Genomic DNA, 8,041 nt, shown 5'->3' with positions numbered 1-8,041 from the left:
TTGGTGAAAGCTTCCTGGCATTGCTCAGTCTACTCGCACGGAGCATCCTTTTGAAGAAGATTACATAAAGGACGAGAGAGAAGACTAAAGTCATTTATGAATCGCCTGTAAAATCCTACGTGTCCTAAGAAGGATCGCACGTCTCTGATGTTCTTGGGTGGAGGTAGGTTAGAGATAAGATCGATTTTTGCCTTATCTACCTCGATTCCTTTGGACGAGATGATATGCCCAAGGACAATTCCCTTCTGAACCATGAAATGGCACTTCTCCCAGTTAAGTACCAAGTTCTTTTCTTCACATCTTTTCAGCACACATTTAAGACTTTCCAAGCACTTGCTGAAAGATGGACCATAAACAGAGAAATCGTCCATGAAGACCTCTAAATATTGCCCCACCATATCAGAAAAGATACTAAGCATACATCGCTGAAAGGTGGCAGGGGCATTACATAGTCCGAATGGCATCCTTCGATAGGCAAAGGTGCCGTAGGGACATGTAAATGTGGTCTTTTCCTGGTCTTCAGGGGCTATCTCTATCTGGTTGTAGCCCGAATACCCGTCAAGGAAACTGTAATAGGAATGACCAGCTAACCTTTCCAGGATCTGATCAATGAATGGTAAAGGGAAGTAGTCTTTCCTCGTGACGGTATTCAACTTCCTGTAGTCAATGCACATTCTCCAACCAGTAGTGACTCTAGTTGGCACGAGTTCATTATTAGCATTGGCTACGATGGTGATTCCGGACTTCTTAGGGACCACTTGAGTTGGACTCACCCATTGACTATCAGATATAGGGTATATGATACCCACGTCCAATAGTTTAAGAACCTCGGCCTTAACCACTTCCTTCATGTTTGGATTTAGTCTACGTTGTGGTTGCCGAGCGGTTTTTGCATTATCCTCAAGATATATGCGGTGAGTACAAATCGAAGAATCGATTCCCTTGAGCTGTCTTATGATTTGAACCTCGGCGTTAATCGCCGTCCACTATGGGCCACGTGATGAGCTGTCTTATGATTTGAACCGTTCATATCATCTGTGTACTACGATGAACCTCCTATTTTCCGGAACTCACGCTTCAGTGACCATCTGAGCCTTTGGTTTATGGGTTGGACGCAAACCATTGAAAACTTTCTTTTCACTAGCAAGTGTAGCGTAGTGTCCAAACTTTGTACTGTTCATCGAGCCATTAACAAACGCAACTTTTTTGTCTGTCCTTTACACAATTGTTGTAATGGATGGGTTAGATACCTCTTCACCAATAGGAGAAATCTACTCCGTTCATCACAGATCAGAAACGCCAGGTGTCCAAGGCACGTGAAAGTAGGTTAGAAAAGAAAATTAGCAAAAGAAGATTAAACAAAAGAAAAGGCAAGAGCAAAAGCTCGCCTCTACTTTCTAATGGCATCATTGCGTCGCCTTGGGATAGTGATACGCGAAAAAGCATGTTTTTGTCCTGGGCGGCTGACATTCTGCAGCCGGGGGCTAGACGAGTGCTTGTTTCTCTTCTCCTTTGCATTTTTTTTTTCTTTTTTGAAAACTTTCTAATCTTTTGGTATTGTCATTTTTTCTTTTTCTTTTTATTCTTCTGTTATCTGCCTGGCGTCTTGTACATCGTACGTGGGAGCGTGGGGAGCAACGGCAAAAGAGACGAACAGGATGGAGGAGGCGCTCCAAGGACAACATACTGGTGTACCAGGGGGCCACGACCACACTCCCCAACGGCATACCGACGTATACGGTCGAGATTCTCAACGTTTGGGTGAGTGGGTGATCTCAGGCATCCACCTCAGCTGTGGCTGATTCAGCCCGATCAACCCCCTTCCACTTTCGGTTTTACACCCTTCTTCATATAAACAAGAAAGAGGAGTGACAGTGGGTGTACTAACAAGCTAACAAAAAAAAATAATAATAAAATTAAATTAAAAGGTGGAGAGAGAGAGAGAGAGAGCGATGGAAACACAAGCCCAATATCAAACATAATATCACAACGTTAGATCAAACATACCTAATATCCAAATAAACTTTTATTAAACATATCAAACACACCTAATAAAATAAAAACTATCAAACTATCAAACTAATAAAATAAAAACTATCAAACTCAAGGAAACACAAGACCATTCAAACGGTTCCGATGTCTATGACGATTTCACCAACCGGACGAGCACCATCATCCCGAGCAGAAGCAGAAACACTAACAGGAATCGGAGCAGAAGCACCAACAGGAACCGGTGCTTGAACCGGAGCAGAAGCATCAACAGGCACCAGAGCAGAAGCAGAAGCACCAACAGGAACCGGAGCATAAGCACCAACAGGCATCGAAGCAGAAGCAGAAGCACCAACAGGAACCGGAGCAGAAGCACTAACAGGCACCGGAGCAGAAGCAGAAGTACCAACAGGAACTGGAGCAGAGGCACCAACAGGCACCGGAGCAGAATCACTAACAGGAACCGGACCACTATGTCCCTGAGGTTCAGCGTCCTCAACATCCTGCTGCTCTCCTTGCGATGGGGGAGAGTTAGACACAGGTAAACAAAATAAAAAAAATAGCCACATATGACTATGACGATTAGCAGTGTATACGCCCTAATTCTATGTCGTTCTTTTTGCTCTATAATCGTCATTACTGCTGCAACTATGGAGACGGTTGTAAAGCCAATGTTCAACAAATCTGTAAAAAAAAAAAAAAAAAGATTATTATTTGTAGCTAGTGGACTTAAAGAGCGAGCTGTACTGGTAGCTAGCTTACTAGTACTGGTGACTGTAAGAGCTGTATTGACAGACAGAGCTAGTGAGGTCCTCCAGACCGAACGATTGCTATTGCTGTACTGTAAGAGCTGTACTGGTAGCTATTGCTGCTTGCTGTAAGAGCTAGTGCTGTACTGGTGACTGTACTTACACAGCTGTACTGGGTACTTACTTGACTAGGAAAAAGTACTATAACATATGTGTCCCCCTTTAGCACCTGATATAGACGAATCAGGTGATGAAAGCCTTATTTGTAGCATCATCTAACTTATTTGTAGCATTATCTAAATAAATAGGGTTTTTGAGCCGCCTACCCTGACCTTCCTTAACATTCCTCCTGTTACGGGTCGGCTTGGGTGTTCAATTGAGGGTGGAGGGAAAAGACGTATATTTGCCATTGGGAACTACATTAATCAACGGCTCTTATGACCAATCCATGATTGGCTAGCTGAGGTCTTGCATACTATCCCTCAGGATGGTACGTTCGATCAAACTAGGCCTCTTGATCAACTAGTTCCCAAGTAAGTAGTATATTCCTTCGACTTTCAATCTGCAACGGACCGTTGGCCGTTGTTATTTCTATTCGAGGTGTTCTGCTATCTGTTTGACCGCAATTTTGCGTCAGCTGTGGTTAATTCGACCTTGGCGTACAACACATTCGAAGTTCCATTCGTTAAGAAAAGGTTCTCTTCAGTGTGTTTCACCACTGGTCAACCACTTGGCTACTATGCGTCTTGGCCCTTATTTTCGCTCACCCACCACATTTTTTGGTCCAAACTAGACTAGAAAAGGTCCTCTTATTCTCCGGACATGACACTTCTTTCGACAACAAAAGGAGGAACTCGCCTTGATGAATTTTTCGTTCTTCCATTACTTGAAATAAAAAAGAATCCCTTGACTCGTTCCAAGTAAGTAAGCACAGCACTGAACTTGGCAGCTGACGCTTCCTTTCCGGAAACCCAAGCAGAAAGCTGTGTTGCATCTGGTCTTCCGAACCGACATCCACTTTGGAAAAATTGACCATTACCGGGTACAGAAAATGGAAAAGTAGGAAATTACTTAAAAAAGGAATTACATTCCGATTCAAGAAAGAGGAATCCGGACTTGCCCCTTGGGCTGGGCTCAACTCACTCTTTATAAGAGAATCAATTAGATTGAAGAAAGCACGCTTGGTCTCATTCCTCTTTCCCCAACTTCCAGGCATGTCAATTCAGAAAAGCTATGGAACTTCCATATTCCATACTCCAGTGTAAAGTAGATAGAGTCGAGAGAGCTTATCTTCTCTTTAAATTAAATAGCAATTCTTCTCTCTCCCCAGTTTGAAGGATAGGAACTAGTTTGTCTGTAAGCTAAGCCAGTACCAATTCAGGTCTTTCCTTCCGGGCAAAGAAGGTAAATCGGGAAATAAACAAATTGGTTAGTTCCTAATGGCTGAATCAAGTAGAAGTTTCCTTTATTTTTTTTAAAAGCAGATACAGTTTAAGAGCTAGTGTTCTTTCCCCTGTTCCTAAAGCCAGAAATGCTTGGTAAGAAAGAACTGATTCGGAGTTCTTTTCCCTTCAGGGAGAGGCCATGCCCGACTCGGAACTTAACTAACTGCTTAAAAGGGGTGGAGAAAGATGCCCTAAGCTAAAAAAATGAAACTAGGGGGTCGAGCACTCTCTTTCCTTTTGATAAAGATAAGCAAAGGAATGAACAAAAAAGTTTTCAGAAGCGGAATTCATAGATTAGCCTGCCCTAGAAATGGATTCTATAGGCTCTGCGGATTCAATGAAAAAAAGAGGGCTTCCTATTCTTCTTGAAAGCACAGAAAGACGCCTATATTGCTATGAAAGTGGAACTTCACTTTCTGGTATCCTTTCCTTCACTGAGACCATCATTATCACTCCCCCGCTAGACTCCAACTGAACGTTAGGAGCTGGTGAGATCCAGGAAGGGAGACTCTAGCCCACCTACTCAGCCCTGCTGTGCTCGTAATCAGCTTCAAGCATATATATATAACATTGGAATGGAATTCGAAGTAGAAGGATTTCGAAGCTTTTACTGGATTTCCTAGATCGACGGAAAAAAAGCATTTGAACCGACCCTAAGAAAAGGGAATTTCTGACTCTCCCCTGCGATAAGCTTGACGGTGATCGATCATTTCTGCCACGTCATGGAAGTCATTTAGTGCTTTCTCTTTCAATGGGGCAAGGCCCCTTCTTACTTTCTTTATGATATCGGGTCATTTGGTCTGGTAACTCCATAAAGGGCTGGTGGGTGGGGATAATAGTTGGGTTGCTCCAATGAAAGCGGAGAACCCGGAGAGCAGATGTTTATTGGTTAAGCAGCGGAGGTCTTAGATGCTGAGCTTTAATGGCAGGCTTTGATGCCAACCGAACCAAGAGAAGGAGACAAACAACCAGAAGCTAGCTAGGGAGGTACCACTAGTAGGAAGATTGATTGCCTTTGATTTACGGGCTTCGCCACAGATTTTATGCCAGCAGATGGGGGAGTTCCGGTTCAATGCTCGGATGGGGATTTATCATCCATATTATATATGTATTATATGAATGAGGATCCATGGAGTTTCCAACAATGATGATCCGCCTGAACTGCTAAGGCTTGTCTTCTCTCAGTTCGATGCATGGGTGTGACCGAGAAAGGAAGAATTTATCCAACCAATCAACCCTTCGATTTCTTCTGCTTGACCACCGAACCATGGTTCACTCTTTTTGGGGGAACGGAAAGGAATGGGGAAGGACTTTCGCTCAAATATGCTTCCGGGAAGGACGAGAGGATGCTGATCACTAACAGAATCGGCTACTACGGGGCTGAAACCGTTCGGATTGCTTCGCGAATCCTCTTCATCCGGCTTCCCACAGATGAAGGCGCCCTTCCGTGTCGTCCACTAGCTCCAGTGAACCCGACTCAGCTCAGCTCACTTAAGGCGGTAACCTTGTGATCGATAACGACCACGGTCGGTCCCGCATTTCCGTTTGGATGGAAGGGAGTACCTATGTAACGGGTGTAACGGTGGCCGGGAGTGCCTATCCGCCGAACTAGTTGTAACGGGCTTAAGCTAGCTAAGCACTTGATGGAACGGTTACACTTGCCTCAACTATACCATGTCATCACCTCTTTTATCTTGCCCTCGCTGGGAGATTACATCTTTCTCTCTACTTAGATGGAGCCTCTGAATCCAGATCGAAGAGACTCTTTTAGGATCGACTTAGGGCAGGAGGACGTAACCCAGCATTCCATAGCGCATAGAGGAGAGGGGGAAAGATATGACTATGCGTAGGAAACTTAGGAATAGGGAGGGGCGAACGTATTGAAGTGAAATGAGGTGAAATGACTGAACTCAACATTCACTTAAAAAAAAATCCATAGTTCAGCAAGCGGAAGTCCGCGAGATAACGGGTTGTCCAACGCCTTTATCCAGATGCCATGTATATCGCACTAGAAGTAACATATTAGAGTGAGTATCTAGCTATCTTATATCCCAGTAGGCCTCATCAGCCCACTCAAAAAGGATAGAAATAGATAGGCGGAAAGTCTTTTAGACTCGGAGCGGACCCGAAGATTCGATAGAATCTGAGGTGCTTCCAGAAAAGGCGTTATCCTCTGAGGGAAGGACCCGGAAACTTGATAATGATAAAGTCGAAGGGCCACCATCTGAATCAAAATCAATTACACCAGCTACTGCAATTGCTACAGCAACAGTATAGGACTCCGGCTTAAGAGGAACTTCCGAGACGTGGCTAAGGCTTTCGAAACTAGAACCCAAGGGTATGTTTAAAGAACAGTTTCGCCCAGAAGCTCATAGGTCAGGTCGAATACCGGGTTTCTCTCCTTAGCCTATGGATCTGCCTTGCTTTGGCCGAGGCTTCCTTCTCTCCCATTAGCTGTAGAGCATCCAGTTCAAGCAGAATCCTAACTTGAGGATGGCACCTTCTTACCCTGTCGTCTGGAACTAAATCAAAATAAAATTCCCTTTTGCCTGGTGTGAACTACGCCCCCTTCCGAGAACAGATGAATGCTACACCTTTTCGTCCTCGTCAACCTCTATCGGAGCCTCGAAAATTTTATCATCAGAAACCTCGTCGATTTCCATAGGAGTGTTGATGACGATTTCATTATAAGAAGGCTTGGCATGTGGTCCATCCTCTGCAGTTAGATGATAGGAAGTGGACGTGGCTTCGAACTCACCTTCTTTTTGGCATCGATCATTGGTTTGATGAATGTGCACGATGGTACTTTGCTTCACCTTGAGAGGACCCTCTGTGCTAACCAGTAGAACTGACCTTCGCTTCATGCGCGATGGGATCGAGCTAAAAATCTCTTCATCTTACTTCAACTCCAGTGTGTCCTCCTTCTAATTTAGATAGCGCTTCTTTCGGGATGAGTCCATCGACCAAGTTGGACCCAATCCGGGCTTTAGTTCTTTGCCTGGCTTCAATCGAGATTGCCTCATGAACTTTTAAAGGAACATTTATTTAGTATATTAAGGCACAAGCACTACGAGCTCAATCTCAAGAACGGGCTTGCTTGCTACTAGATCGATAGCAGAAAGAAGGACTGAAACTACAGCTGAAACTGGATCTCAAACCATCAGGAAAGCAATCAATCTGGTGAAACCTACTAGAGAAGGACTCAAACTTGAACTTGATTGATTAATATGATAATCTTTAACTGTTATCTGGAATCCTTTTAGATCGTACCCTATAGCATCATTAATAGAGCTATTTACTTCTCTGACTTCGTCCGGTTGAGTATAGTATTTTAACTTATTTTGGTGATAAAAATGACGTAGTAAATTGAAGCTTTGGTACTATCGGTTATTTACATTCAAGCAATGCCTTAGTTCTGAGTCCATCTAGGAAAATCAATTCAGTCTTATATTAGAGTAGGTTGACGAACTACCTGCTCGTGCAATTAAAATAAGAAGTCACTTGCCTTAGCGTTTATGTTTGAATTTCCCGGGGACTATTGGATCGATCATGATGAAAATCAAGTATTTGCGTAAGTAAAGAGATCGAACCCCTCCCATGAGAAAGAAGCCTAGCAGCCCCGATACGCCGAAACCTCTGATTCCGGTCCTTAGGCTAACCTACGACTAGTCAGGAATAGCGTAAGAGAAGAAAGCGTAGAAAAGAAAGGATTCTTTGCTTTGCCTTTACGAGTTGAGTAAACAAATTTAAATAATTTTTTTTTAAATAAAAAGCTTTCTGTCAGGCAATGTAATTCTTGATGTTGATGTACTTGCATCGAGATTGGGTTGGGGTTCAGTGTGGTAAGTCTTCTTATCT

The sequence above is a fragment of the Magnolia sinica genome, chromosome 3, assembly GCF_029962835.1.
Source record: "Magnolia sinica isolate HGM2019 chromosome 3, MsV1, whole genome shotgun sequence".
In the NCBI taxonomy this organism is placed as follows: domain Eukaryota; kingdom Viridiplantae; phylum Streptophyta; class Magnoliopsida; order Magnoliales; family Magnoliaceae; genus Magnolia; species Magnolia sinica.
Note: the sequence above shows the minus strand (reverse complement) of the source record.